This window comes from Momordica charantia, assembly GCF_013281855.1.
Source record: "Momordica charantia cultivar OHB3-1 chromosome 10 unlocalized genomic scaffold, Mcharantia_2.0 BLBB01000010.1, whole genome shotgun sequence".
NCBI classification, from domain to species: Eukaryota; Viridiplantae; Streptophyta; class Magnoliopsida; order Cucurbitales; family Cucurbitaceae; genus Momordica; species Momordica charantia.
The window spans coordinates 12,500,223-12,515,186 of record NW_028275158.1 but is presented as its reverse complement, the minus strand read 5'-3'; the positions used below and the strand labels follow the sequence as shown (position 1 = coordinate 12,515,186).

The 14,964-nt window shown below is 34.9% G+C and overlaps 1 long non-coding RNA gene across 2 annotated transcripts; it reads right to left on the bottom strand.

Annotated features, from left to right (window-relative positions):
• Positions 1-2,188: 2,188 nt before the first annotated feature.
• Positions 2,189-5,328, bottom strand: LOC111025298 (uncharacterized). Of its 2 annotated transcripts, XR_002603499.2 has the most exons (5): positions 4,810-5,328; positions 3,789-3,916; positions 3,084-3,256; positions 2,503-2,568; positions 2,189-2,417 (listed from the first exon to the last, which is right to left on the bottom strand). It is a non-coding gene; the product is annotated as an uncharacterized LOC111025298 (long non-coding RNA). The 2 variants fall into 2 exon arrangements; XR_002603498.2 differs by having other exon boundaries at positions 2,189-2,568; positions 4,810-5,327.
• Positions 5,329-14,964: the final 9,636 nt, after the last annotated feature.

Sequence of the window (14,964 nt, the reverse complement as noted above, 5' to 3'; positions counted from 1 at the left end):
TAGTAAATCACAACCCCGTTCAAGGAGCAGTTAAAAACCACCTCGTGCCCAACACTCATGATTCTTCCATAAAGAGTATTTGCTTCCTTCTCGTGTATTTCCTCGTGAAGGGGATACCATTCAGTTCTTGGCAGCTCATTCAAGACCATATTGGTTAATGCGTGTATAAGTCTGTTGGTCAACTTTTCTTCCCATCTTTGATTACCGAATTATGTCTTAGGGAAGGTGTACAAGTGCAGCCTTCTAAGATTGTATTTCTTGAAAAAAAAAAAAACAAGTTACATTTGATAGGCTCGTTCGTGGCTATGCTCTACTGCAGGATGAGAATTCAACCTCCAGTGTCGAGGCGTCAGAAGCCATAACTGCAAGCTTACAGGCAAAGTACCAAGATCTTGAGCACAAGTACTCTCGGCTTTAATTGGTTTCACATACTACATGTAAGTTCCTTAGGGAAGTGTTTGGGGATGTGCCCCATCTTTTTATGTTAACTTGTTGACCAACATACCATCTTCCTCGAGGCAACCCAACTGTTCGGAGCATGATTTCGATGATAACTATGGGAGTCCCGGTATCCTTTTATTTGTTGCTTTTACTTTTCATTTTGAACTTTTTAATTTCATTGGTGAGATAGTTAGAGTAGGTTTCGTTTGCTTCCCTAGGATTGTTTTTGTTGTTATGATAACATCCATGTTCTGCTATGAATAATTTTGTTGGAAATCAATATGCAAATATGCATATCTACCATGTGTAAAGGGTGCGTCCACTTTTTCATCTATGTTGTTTGTTTGTCTCCTGTTTATGCAATAGAAATGTTCCGATGAATAGCATGCTTATCTCTTTAATGAGTCGCTTTCTTTGTCATGTTCTGTGTTTGTGGCTCAATGTTCCAATGAATAACTAATAATAATGCACTAGCAAGGTTTCCTATTCTTGTGGTCAAGCCATGCATCATTTTATACCTTGTTTTATTAATAAGATTGTTTTTTACCTCTTCGGTCTCTTAATGAAAATTTTAATTTTTTAATGTTATATAAGAAGTCATTGTCCAAGTTACTGACAAATTTGTGCATTTCTAAAATATTTTCCCAGCGACAACATTGTCTCTCTCAATTTAGAATCAGTGTGGGTCTTTTCATATTTAAAGAAAATGCTGCTTTTACATCCAAAAATATCATGCGTTTTAATTTTTGCGAAAAAGAGTCGGAAAGAGAAATCAAAAACAGTCATAGAAACGGACAAAGAATGAGTCATTGTAAAACGAAAAAAAAAACAAAGAAGAGTCCAAAAAAAGTCATGAAAATTGAGTCCGTCTTTTCTATGAGAAAAAATTAGTGGGGAAAAGATAAACAAATGAGAGGAACAATAGAGTGGTAAGAAACTCCCACTATATACACTCATGTAATTTAGGTTTAGTGGCATTAGTAGCCTTAAGAGTAGTAACTACACAGTCCAATGTAACCTCGCGAAACCCACCATAGATATGTTGTGACTAAATTACTTTCTTAGAGGCATCTAGATGTGGCTGTGGTGGAAAGCCGAGAAAGTGTTTTAGAAACCTCAAGGGCTAATAACCAATTTTGATGTCTTGTTGATGTGAAAGCTCTGAAACAAAAAGGAAGCACGAAAATTCCTTAATGTTGCAAAAAATTTTTGAATTAGAAAAGAATAGGAGCTATAAGTGTTTTTATTCACTACAACAAATTCGGCTTTTAATGACGGGCATTACCCGTCATTAAAAGGAAACGATGACGATCAGACGACCGTCATTTATACGAGTGCCTTGTTTCCTTTCAATGACGGACGGTTTTAATGACGCGCATTGTCCGTCATGAAAAGTTTTGTTTTCATGATGGGCATGCCCGTCATGAAAGAATAACTATGACGGGTAATGACCGACATCTTTACAAGTGTCATTGTTTCTTTTAATGGCAGACATCCTTTAATGACGGTCATTGCCCGTCATCATATGTGCATCATAAATGTGTGCTTTTAATAACGGGCAATGCCCGTCATTGTTTCTTTAATATTTGAATAAAAAAAATATTGTTGGTTACACACCAGTAAACCAAAAATATCCTCTTTTTCAATCTACAAAGAAATATGAAAATAGTATTTTATTTTTATATTATTATTAGCTAACTCACAAAGAACCATAGAAGAACGTAATGAATAATTGAACAATTTTCAATAATGAGTAATGAATAATTGAGCAGTTTTCAATAACGAATATGAGCAAATTACACAACTACGCAAAACAAAATGTAGTAATATATATGTAACACATGCTTTTTAGTTAATGAAAGTATACATCACTTGAACAAAATACCAACCAGAACTAAGGACATGAAGCTTACATGGCTCTAAATCTATCACCCACTTCCATTGCTCTAAATCTATTACCTGCTTGCATTAAATCCCTACATAAAGGAGATAATCAAGCACTAAAGATTATGGACAAAGCTACTTTAAGAAATCAAACCGAAAAAAGAACCGCAAGGTTACCTCTACAACCTTTGCAACAGCTTCATGGTTGATTTCACCATACTCGACAATTCCAGCTGCATGAATCTTAAGGATAGCAAGGAATATAAACATATTTTAGAAGAATAAGCAACACTAATTTGCTCAAAAAAGAAAAAGACAAACTGAAGTTCAAGTACATTTTTCATAAAGCAAAATATAAACATAAGGAATCCTAGAACGAAGGTATTACCACTAGTAAAATTGAAATTTTTAGCTCAACACTATTACCAATTTTTTGTATGGATAAACTATTGTGCTAGATTCAGTCATTCCAAACTTCCCCATAAACTAAGATTTTTTAGATCTTTGAGATTCATAAACTAGTTGAATATAAGTTGAAGAGAATGCAAAGGAAGAAACCACAAAATTACCCATCTTTAATGGGTTAAAGTATAGAAACCATTACGACACATACCAATAACTGCAAAACCTCCCAAGGAAGTTTTAGAGATGTGTAGAATAACAAAAGTTATCACAAAATGACATATATCTCACAACAACAAGGAATAAACCATTATTAACTTATTGAGTAGTTAGCAAGAAAAATGGAGTCTTGGTACCTGAAGCTCTGCAATTTAGTTCTCCATTACGTGAAAAGTAAGGGGGGAAGAATCCATAAATTCTCCTGATAAACCAATGACTGGTGTCTTCATCCCCGTCCTTTGAATTTTCAAATTTTGCAAGGGCGGAGATAATAGTGAATGATGCTTTCTTAAGGAAAAGTAGAATTTATCTGTTGAATAGAATGGATCATCAGTGCATTTGTATTCAGTCTATAAAATAAAAATTCAAGTCATGGACATAGTAATTAAAAGCTGAATACAGTAACTAGGGATGAAATTAATATGCAAAAAACCATATAAATGAATGTACCAGAAAACGATATTATCAAATGAAGTTTATAAAATTGGATAGAAGAAAAAAAACAAGATAAAGAAAGGGTACTATAGCTTCATAACATACTTTATTTTATTAAAATAGTCCTCCAATCTCTTACGACTAGAACTTACAAAACAAAGCAGAAGACAAAAATCTAGCACGAGCAACGAAAGATATTTCGTATATACAAAGCTTCAGCTAAGTATAAAATTGATTTGCAACAAAAATATTCCTTACATATCCATCGAAGGAATGTTGCTAATATCTGGTTTATAAAGGAAACAAAGTGAAAAAATATATTTATTCAAGAAATAACATGAACGCTAAAACATGATTTATAGTGCAATAATAGATAATTATGCATGAACATTACGATAAGTCTAAACCTTTTGGATGTTTAAGAACACAAATGATATTATTGGTCCTGGTATCCCAAACTCTGGTTGCTCCATCCTCATATCCAGATATCAACAAATTTCCACTTGTGCACTAAGCCAAAGAAGCAACAGATTTGCTAGTAAAAATACAAAAGTACAATTAGTTGGAGGACAAAGCAATAAAGACAATAATATCCTGCTCCAAACACTGTAAAACATATTATACATGTTCAGTTATCTAAAGTAACGAAACCAAAAGGTAGCTTTTTTAGGGATATTAGACATATTATCAACTTGTAAATAGAATATTGGTTCCCATTTAAAGAATTTAAGACACCATTAAAAATACCTCAGAGTGAAAGTAAAAAACTAATAGCAACAGAAAATTCCTCAACAATTGTATTCAATAATTATATCATCAGTCAACCATCTGAATTGCTTGCATAGAACACAAATAACATTCTAAAAATTGGAAAGTGCTCAAGATTTTTTAGGACGACTTAATCTTCTTGACAATTATGAGATAGAATAATGAAACTAGACAAGATAAATGGTTTACACGATAAAAAGTTTTTCACAGATCCATAATCACTAGTAAATGAGCTTTTAGCATTGAGCGCAAGGTGTATATCTTTCCATCTGTACCATCACCATAGAATACATGTTCACCAGGTATACTCTTAAACTCGTAAAGATAACAAAAAAAAAAAATATCAAAATAAATTAATAAATTGCAGAGCTAGTTGTTTCCATGTAACTAAGTTCATGTTCTCTTCCATTATCCTAGAAGCTAAATTGAACCATAGGACTCTGGGTAAATCTCCTCACTAGAATGCGTATCAAATACTAATTATTTTCTCTAAAATTTTCTCAACACTCAGCAAAACTATTTGATACCTCTAATTTTTCTTCCATGAATCACTGTCCAATTTAACATAAGTATCAATTTCAATATTACTTTCAGCAACCAAATAAAAATTTACGATTCTCCAGAAATGACAATGAAGAAGAAAAAGAGAAGGCTATATACCTCGTCGTCGACGAAATCAGGAAGCAGTGCTTTGTGTAAGAATCAAATCTAGTTGCTGGAGCTTGCCTCAACTTTACATCGTAGGGTCGCCACCGTTCAGATCTTGGTTGTTCTCACCCGTCGTCGGAAGCTACTGAAGAATCGACTTTCACGGTCGTTCAAATCTGGGTAGTTCTCTCCTCTCGCCGCCGTTCAGATCTGGAATCTCCTCGCATGTCATCCGAACCTGCTGAAGAATCAAGCCTCGTTCGTATCGCTGTTCGTCGCTGTTTCGATCTGGAATCTACTCGCCAGAAACTACTGAAGTACTGTTCGCACCGCCGGATAGCTACCGATCGTGATTTCATTCGCACCGCCAGAGTGGCCTTCGATTGCCGCTCTGAAAGCTGCAAGAAATGCCGCCGTTTGCCTTAGGTCGTGGAGGTTGTGAGTCAAGTGAGAGAGAGGAGTGGTCGCGGGTCCCGTGAGTGAGAGAGAGCCTGAGAGTAAAAACAAAAAACAAAACATTGGGTAATAAAGATAAAAGCAAAATTAATTTGGGCTTTTAATGTCGGGCCAAACCCGACATTAATAGTACAGAATCAATGTCGGGCCAGACCCGACATTGAAATGTATATTTTTTGTCAATTAAATTTTAAGTACGTCTTTACATGTCCGTCATCATTTCTTCCGTGTTTTTGTTTTTGACTGTCATTAAAAGTCATATTTGTTGTAGTGGTTTTTTTAAACAAAAGTTAATTATGGTAAAGTGGCTTGAAAATAAGAATCACACACACACACTCGACTGTTCGTAACTTTAGCAAGTTGGGTCAAATTACTGTTTTACCCCTAAGTTACATCTTGCTCCTTAAATACCACTACTCTTGTAATGAACAACCTGATTATGGTCCGACCAATAACTGGCAGTCCCTTTCAGACTAGCGAAAGGGTGAGGCCCCTTGTTCAAGTCTCATAGTCAGCACTTAAAGGAACACTCATCTACTCCCCTAAATTTGGGAAGGAGTGAATTCCATCATCTGTAGTCATGTTCCCAGTTCCTCACTCGATCTCGTCCCCAATCAGTGCAAGTCAGTTGAACACCGTGATTGATGAGTGGGTAGGTGCACCTCTCGCTAGGAATGTTGAGTCGGCGACTCGGGCCACTCTCACCCATACAGATCAAAGGACGAGCCCTTATGGGAAGGAGTCCATAACTCACTTAGGAATTAAAATGAGTTGTCTGATCATCCTATGAAATAGTAATCTATTAGTCAACGGTGTTACATCTCAAGATTGCCTATTTCACGGTTCGGTCTTATGCAAAATCATTCTATTGGATAGCCTCACTTGCATGTCTCCAGACGAACGTCCTGGATCGGGTCCTTTGTAACATTTAAAAAGTGGGTCGTATCCATAATGTTCTCAGGATAAGGTACCCATCCTTATCCATATACTATAAACCCTTTAGGTTATTTCAAGGACGTTATCCTCGTGTATATCGAGGACGTATTGATGTGATCATATTTGGCCTGAAATCCTTGAAATCAAGTCAAACCAATAAGAGAGCTCGACCGTACACAAAATACCCACAACGCGCGTGCCTACGCCACCAATGACAGGCTAACCTAACAAGACGATGCCCCACGTGCACCCCTGTCGCGCGCGCCATGTCGCTAACCTCACAGCACACCCCTGCCGCATGCTCCGTGTTGCTAACCTCACAACACGCCCCTACCGCGCACGTCGTGCCGCTAACCTCACAACCATCCTATCGCATGCTGTTATTCGCCCACGCCTACGTCAGCCGCTCGCGCGCCCACCCCCTACACGCCCAAGCACCTACTCGCCCTGCCACCACCAGCGCCCATGCGCGCCCCACGCTCTCCAACGCTTTGCCGCCTATGCCGCTAGCACACTGTCGCGCCCGTGCCGCCCACCAAGCACTAGTGCCGCTACCCAGGTGCTCCGCGCGCGCCCTCGTGCTAGAGCCCCTGCCCCGCGCCCACGCGTACGCCAGTGCCTTGCCCAAAAGCGCATGTGCATGCCACCGTGCCAACGCCTCTGCCGAACGCCATGCACGCACGCCCAACGTGTCGCCCAATGTCCGCGTGCGCCCCACCTGTCTGCCCAGCCCCCACGCGCGCCAACCTTCCTTGCCGCCCACTCCTCCCAATTAAGGAATATATTTCCTTAACATTTTGGTTTATTCTTGGGAGATTTGTTTTAGGATTTTATCTTTGATTTCTTTGTTTTATTTATCAAATTTAAATTCACGTTTAGGCAAGTTTTAGACTTTTTAGGAATTTATCATTTTTATATTTCTTTTTAAATTTGTTATTGTCCTTAAAAAACCAAGGGCATTGGCCTATAAATAGGCTTGTACCCCTCCATTGTAACACATCTTTGAATTGTATTTTGAATAGAATTGAGTGTTTCTTTCATTGCCTTGTGCTAACCCCTCTCAAATTTCAAATCCGTTTGTGTGGTTGAACTTAGGCCTTCGTATTTCAACCCCTCAGAGCATGCTTGTTTGATTAGTCATCAAACTCGTGGAGTGTTTCCGGCCTCGAGCATAGTGAGTAATCTATCTGCTCAAGGCAACGACTGCAAAGGTAATCCTTCTAACCTTGGCCTTTTTGGTTGAACCAACTATACGATTGGATTCAAGTGGCTTCTGGCTCGAGTAGCTCAATACGCTTGGGTTGTCGCGTATCATATATCAAAATTATAGCCCGTATATATACTGTCCTGATTACATGAAAATAACCTTGTATGTTTAGTTTATTGGATTTGGACAATAAATTCAACAACAATTTGATTAAGTATGAAAACATAACTTTATTTAATATAAATATGTTTTTACATAATAAGAAACTACGAGTTTAGGGCAACACACCCAACATGGAATTAGGTAAAACCATCAAAACACTTCGCTCCAATCGAGGCAAAGAGTATATTGACTTGAGATTCCAGGACAATACGATGGAACAAGGAATCACGTCCCAACTCTCAACCCCTAGTACACCTCAACACAATAGTGTATCGGAAAGGAGAATAATCTTGTTAGCCATGGTTCGGTCAATGATGAGCTATGCTCAGTTGCCTAACTTGTTTCGGGGTTATGCAGTAGAGACTCTTGTATACATTTTGAACGTAGTTCCATCGAAAAGTATTTCTCAAACGTTTTTTGAACTATGGAAGGATCGTAAAGCTAGTTTATGTCACTTCCGCATTTTGGGATGTTTGACAAACATGCTCGTGACCAACCCAAAGAAACTGGAGCCTCGTTCAAAAGTATGTGTATTCATAGGTTACCCTAAAGAGATGAGAGGTGGACTCTTCTTCGACAGTCAAGAAAATAGAATGTTTGTATCAACAAATGCCACATTCTTAGAAGAAGACCACGTTTAAGATCAAAACCACAAAGCAAAGTAGCAATAACGAGATTTTTTAAGAGGCTACAGATACGTCAACAAAAGTTGTTGATCAAGTTGGCACTTCAACAAAAGCTGTTAATGAAGCTAGTACATCACGTCAGTCACATCTACCTCAAGAATTGAGGGTGCCTTAACGTAGTGGGAGGGTTGTGTACAACCTGACCGTTACATGGGTTTAACTGAAACCCAAGTTGTCATACCTAATGACGGCGTTGAGGATCCATTGACTTTCAAATAGGTAATGGAAGATCTTGACAGGGACAAATGGGTCAAAGCTATAGTCTCGAAATGGAATCGATGTACTTCAATTCCATTTTGGAATTTATAGATCCACCCAATGGGGTATACCCATAGGGTGCAAATTGATCTATAATAGAAAACGAGATGTTGAAGGAATCGTACATACCTATAAGGCGAGGCTTGTGGCTAAAAGCTACACACAAAGAAAAGGGGTGGACTATGAAGAAACCTTCTCCTCGATAGCTATGCTCAAGTTCATAATAATACTCTTGTCCATTGCCACATATTATGACTATGGGATTTGGTAAATGAATGTCAAGACTGCTTTAGGACGTTTTTTAGGTGTCTTAGGACATTGTTGAGGTTGTACATTCTGACCTTTGTAGTTCGATGAATGTTAAAGCAAGGGGAAGGTATGAGTATTTCATCTCTTTCATCACTCTTGGAGCTTGTACATTCAAATCTTTGTGGTCCGATGAATGTTAAAGCTAGGGGCGGGTATGAGTATTTCATCTCTTTAATATATTATTATTCAAGGTATGGATACCTGTACCTAATGCAACCTAAGTCTGAAGCCCTTTAAAAGTTTAAGGAGTACAAGACTAAAGTTGAGAACCAATTATGTAAGATGATAAAGACAATCCGATCTGATCGGGGTGAAGAGTATATGAACTTAAGATTCTAGGAACATATGATAGAACATGCAATTACATTCCAACTCTCAGCACTTGGTACACCAAAACATAACAGTGTATCAGAAAGGAGAAATTTAACCCTGTTAGAAATGGTTTGATCTATGATGAGCTATTCTCAATCGCTGGCTTCGTTTTGGGGTTATGCAATGGAGAATGTCGTATTCATTTTGAACACACTTCCATCAAAAAGTGTTTCTAAAGCACCTTTTGAACTATGAAGAATACGTAAATCTAGTTTAGGTCACTTCAAAATTTGGTGATGTCTAGCACATGTGTTAGTGACGAACCCGAAGATTGAAGGAAACGAGAGATGAACTCTTCTTTGATTTATTACATGAAAAATGCACCCATATTTTATATATTTATTTTACATTTTATCAATTTATTGTGTTTAAATATTTGAATTTAATTATAATTTATCATTTTGTGGAAGATTGAAGATATTCAAGAATAATAATTTAAAAGCACAATTTTAGAGAATAATGCGGACTTCACCAAATTGGGGAGAGCCAAATGGATAAAATACAGACACAATTATTATGGCTGGATGGTTCAATTTGAGAATTAGGGATCTTTAGGATATTTTTTAAATAAAGAGAATATAATCAACATATGAAACATAATACTTAATTTATTAAGAACTCTTTTATTTAATTTGTTTTCTTTTAAATAGGATAATCTCAATTAAATAGGAATTCTCAATTAGTTATGAATTTCTTATTAAAGATAATTCATCTTTAAAAGACCATAAAATTAATCTCTATAAATAGGGAAGCCTTATTGAGAGATCCATCATTACAGTTCCAACAAAAAGCTCTCTTATCCAAAATTCAAGTTCTCCCTCTACCATGAGTGGCTAGGCTTTAATTCTTCCAACTCAAGGGTGATTCGAGTCCGATTGTAAGTTTTGGAGGCTCAAGTTAAGATAGAAATTTCTTCTTTTTCAAGTATTTTTTGTTTTTTGTTTTTATTATTTATGAACAGTTTATATCCGAGGTAGAAATCTGACATGGGAAACACTCTTTAATGGCTGAAACATGGGCCTTACCAGTCCTTGTCTTCGGCTCACAACTAGAGGCACAATTGAAAGTACCCATCGATCCCCCTGAAGCTGTGGGGTCCTTTAGTTTGGTATCTCGGATTTCGAAGGATTTCAAATCAATTCTACGCTACATTATTTTGAAGGATTAGATTTCAAATTTTGTTTTTATGTAAAAGAAAAAAAATCAGATCAAAATGATCGGATTTTACAGGATTTTATAGAATTTAAAAATAAATTATCAATTTAACCTCGTCATATTTTATTTCGATTAATAAATTTAGATTAAAAGCCTAATTCAGTACATTTTTATTTTCTTTTTCTTTACGGCGAACATCGAAATAAAGAAATTTAATTCAATTTATTTCAAATCATTCTCGTTCCAAACAAGATAAAAAAAATTAATATCAGTTCTCGGATTTCAGATCACGAAATTTAAAATGATTTTTGTAACTTTCTTGACGCCAATCAGAGGGTTAATAACGGAGAGATGGAATTGAAATTCAACCCCATGTCTCATACTCGGTATTATCCCCCTGCTTATTGTCTCTTTCCTCATTCTCTGGTGAATCAAGAGTCGCGCTGCGCCTCGCTTCGGATTAAATCGTCATCTAAACTTAATTCGAGCACTTGTTTCTCTTGCCTTTATCTCACAGGGGTAGTACCATTCCAATTTCTAAATAAACCTTGTTGTTTTAAATGGGGTTGAGGTCGAAATTCTTAGATAACTGCAAAACACCTCGTTTTTCAGCACTTATTTGAATCGCTTCGGGCTCGTTTGAGAACCATTTCGTTTTTTGTTTTTGGTTTTTGGTTTTTAGTTTTTCAAAAACAGGGTTGTTTGATAACCAATTCATTTTTTTAAAAAAAAAACAAAATTCTATGTAAATACAAAAAAAAAAAGTAGTTTTCAAAAACAGATTTTTGTTTTTCAAAATCCGATTTTTTCTTCTAATACTCAACTTTTTTTTTCTTTCTCATATTTATCTCTAAAAATTGTATTTCCCACGCTAAAATTTTTTTATTTCTAAATTTCTCTCTACAAACTTTATTTTTTTTCTTTCTAAAATTTTAATATTTTAATATTTATTATTATTTGTCTGCATTTTTGTTTTTTTTTCTAACAGATTAGTTTCATTTCTCCCTCTAAAAATTTAATATTTTTCCTGACTTTTTTCTCTAGAAATTTTCATCTTTTATATCTTTTATTTATGTTCGTAATCTATTTTTTCCTCTGAAAATTATATTTTATTTTCTCGTTCAATTTTCTTTCACTGTAAGTTTTATTTATCTTTGTATTTATTTATTTTCTCTAACAATGGTATTTTGAATCTTGTTATTATCTCTAAATTTGTTTCCACTATAATTTTTCTCTTTCTTTATTATTATTTTTTCTTTAACATATCTTTTCCTCTTGACTTTATTTTTTTCCTCTACAATTTTTCTCTTTTTGTCTTTAACTTTTCTGTAACTTTTTTTTCTAAGTCTTTTTATTTATCTCTCTAAAATTTATGTTCCAAAAGTTTACTTACATCTCTCTAAATTTGTATTTTCATGTCTCTACATTAGGGGGAAAAAAATTTCCACAGGGTCGGGTCCCACAAATATGAAATGCGCATGTCTCGACCCCGTCCCCATCCCCATTTACATTTCTAAATAATTAATATATATTTATTACACTTTTTTTATACTTAAATTCTAAAAATAATTAAAAACGATTATAAAACCAATAATTTTTCTCAAAAGCATCTCTCGGACCCAAGAACAAGGTGGAGATGGAGACTCAAAATTAGCATCCTCACTCGCACCCACACCATTGTCATCTCTACTTTACATAAAATTTTCTCTCAATATGTATTTTTAATTTTCTAACTTTTTAAAACCAACAAACTAAAAATGTTACCAAAAATGTTTTGGTTTTATGTTTTTTAAAAACAAAAAATAAAAGATTGTTATCAAACATATATGGTTTTTGTTTTTTAAAAACAGAAACCAAAAACTAAAAACAAGAAAAACCAAAAACCAAAAACTAAAATTGTTATCAAACGGGCTCTTAGCCCTTAGCTTGTTATAAGGTTTCAGGTTTCAGTTTTGACCATCGTTATATCACTTTGGGTGTTGAAAAGTTTGAGTAGTGGCATAAGTATTTGCAAATGACCCAAACATAGGCATTAGGCAATGGGAAAGTGGATGTCGTTCTTGTTTGTTAATGGGGTCTTAGAGGATAGCCCAAAATTGGAGGTTGGGACCTAGAGCTGAAGAATGGGGATGTATTTGTGACATTCCTAAATACATAAATTACGAACAAAGATTCCCTCGTCGATGAGGGAAACTCACTTGGGGTCATTGCGGTGCAGCCGACGTCATCCCTTAAAGGAGAGATGGATTTGAAGTAGCCATCAACCAACTATGAGGTGTGATTGGTGACCTAAAAATGGTATACGAAAACAGATTTCGATTCTAGAGTGGATTGAGTGTAGGGAATGCGTTAGCACCTAGAACACTGTTACCATATTTTATCTTAAATTATCCTATTAATTTATTGGTCCGAAAAAATGATTCTTTTTATTTTAAATGTCCTATATTTTATTAATTCACATTTTGCTATAAAATATGAACTAATAATTATATGGCAGGAAGGCTATTAGGAAAAATTGTCACCTCAAAAATATTGGAAAGTCTCGGTCATCAGAGTTTTTAGAAAATCATATTATTTTTGTTTGTTTATTAATTTCAAAACAATGTGAATTTGAAAACTTTGTTTTCTTTTAAAATCTTTATTTGTTTTGAAAGTTAAAATTTTATCTTGCATTTTAAAAATTCACTTATTTTATCTAAAACCCGTTTTAGATTTATCTTTCTTTAAATATACTTTTAACTTTATTTTTAAAACGATTTATCTCTTATTCTGAAAACCAATTTCTTTTTTTTGTCAAAAATTGTTTTATTCCCTTTTTATGGCGAACGAGAAGATTAAAAAAAATTGAGGATTTTCGTGCACTTACACGGGAGTCGTAACTCCACGGAAGCGCATTACTCAGTCATCCTTTTTAGAATTTGACATCATCAATTCAAAATTAATTTGCACAAAAAGAATCCTTAATTTTACCAAAAATATCACTAAAATAAGTATCAAAATCATTCAATTCTTACCTGAAAACAACCCAAAAACATTCAATTTTCAGCCTAAAAAACACTGAAAAACAGTCTCGAAAATTGTTAAATTTCATAGAAAACAGTCCAAAAAGTTCCAATTTTCAGCCCCAAAAACAGTCCGCAAAATTGTTAAATTTTACAACAAAAACTATCCAAAAAGTTCCAATTTTAAGCCCAAAAAAAAAACAGAAAAACAGTCCAAAAAACTATTTAAGTTTTTAGCAAAAATGACATGCAAAACAACCTAAAATTTCTACCAAGATGTAAGTGAAAAAGAAAACAAATATTTTACCGACCTTACTCACCTATAAAGAGAATACTTACATAATGGAGGGAGATTTGTCAAAGGTCGTTGGAAGAAAGGGTATGAACATTGGGGGTTGGACTTTCGTAGGCTCTCATCATCGCGTTCCACGCTGCCGTCGGAGTTGTATGCCACCGGATTGTGATGGGATGTGAGAGGAGATAGATGATGATATGGTTGATTTTGGAGGGAGAGAGAATTGGAGAATAGAGAGGAGAGAGTGGGTTATTATTAGCAAAAGAGATGAAACAGAGTGTGTTTTCTAAAAAACAATTCTAGAAATAGGGTTTCAAGTGGGATGAACCCTCCTTTATATAGGGCCCAAAAAAATCCATTCAAATGAGATCTTGTAATCTATAACTGAAAATCTCATTTTAAATAAAAAATCAAATTGAAATCATATTTTAAAATTCTCCAAACCTTAAGTGAAAATCTACAAAAGTGAATCAATTTGAAATTCAGTTAAAATTTAAAAAGCCTTAATCAATTTGAATTTCAAACTTCAAATCTCGTATTTTTTAATATTTCTATTTTTCTATTTTTGGTATATTTAAAAAAATTGAAAATCACATAGCTTTAACCCAAAATCAAATTGAAATTCAAATTTCAATTCCCATGATTATTCTAAAATATTTTATTTTATTTTTTATCTTTTTATTTTATTTTTTTTATCTTCTTGAATTTTTAATGAAAGACATAAATATTTTTAAAATTTTTTTTATCTAAAGAAAATGAAATTGGGCCGAACCAAATACGGTGTCTACATTAAAGATCCCACATTGAAAGGAAAATACATGGACTCTTCTCATTGCCAATTTGTTTTGAGATGGAACCCCATGAATATTAATCAGACAAGCATGCTCCGAGGGGGTCAAATACGAAAGCCTAAGTTCAACCACACAAAGGGATTCGATATTCGGGGAGGGGTTTTGCACACGACAAACGGAAAAAAAATACACTCGGTTTTATTCAATTTGAAAGTTTAAGATGTTCTCCACAATGAAGGATACACGTCTATATATAGGCCAAGGCCCTTGGCCTTTTAATGAAATAACAAAAATTAAAAAGAGAATAAATATTGATAATTTCCTAAAAGTTGTTCAACTTGCCTAAAGTTGGAATTTAAATTGTAAAATAAAAATAAAATCAAACAAAATCATATTCAAATCAAATCCCATCAAATAAACAAAAATCATAAGGAAATCATTTCCTTAAATGGGATGGAGTGGGTGGCAAGGCAAGGTTGGGCGGTCGGTTGGCGCTCGCGGAGATAAGGCTGGCACGATTGGTGCCCACATGGGCGGC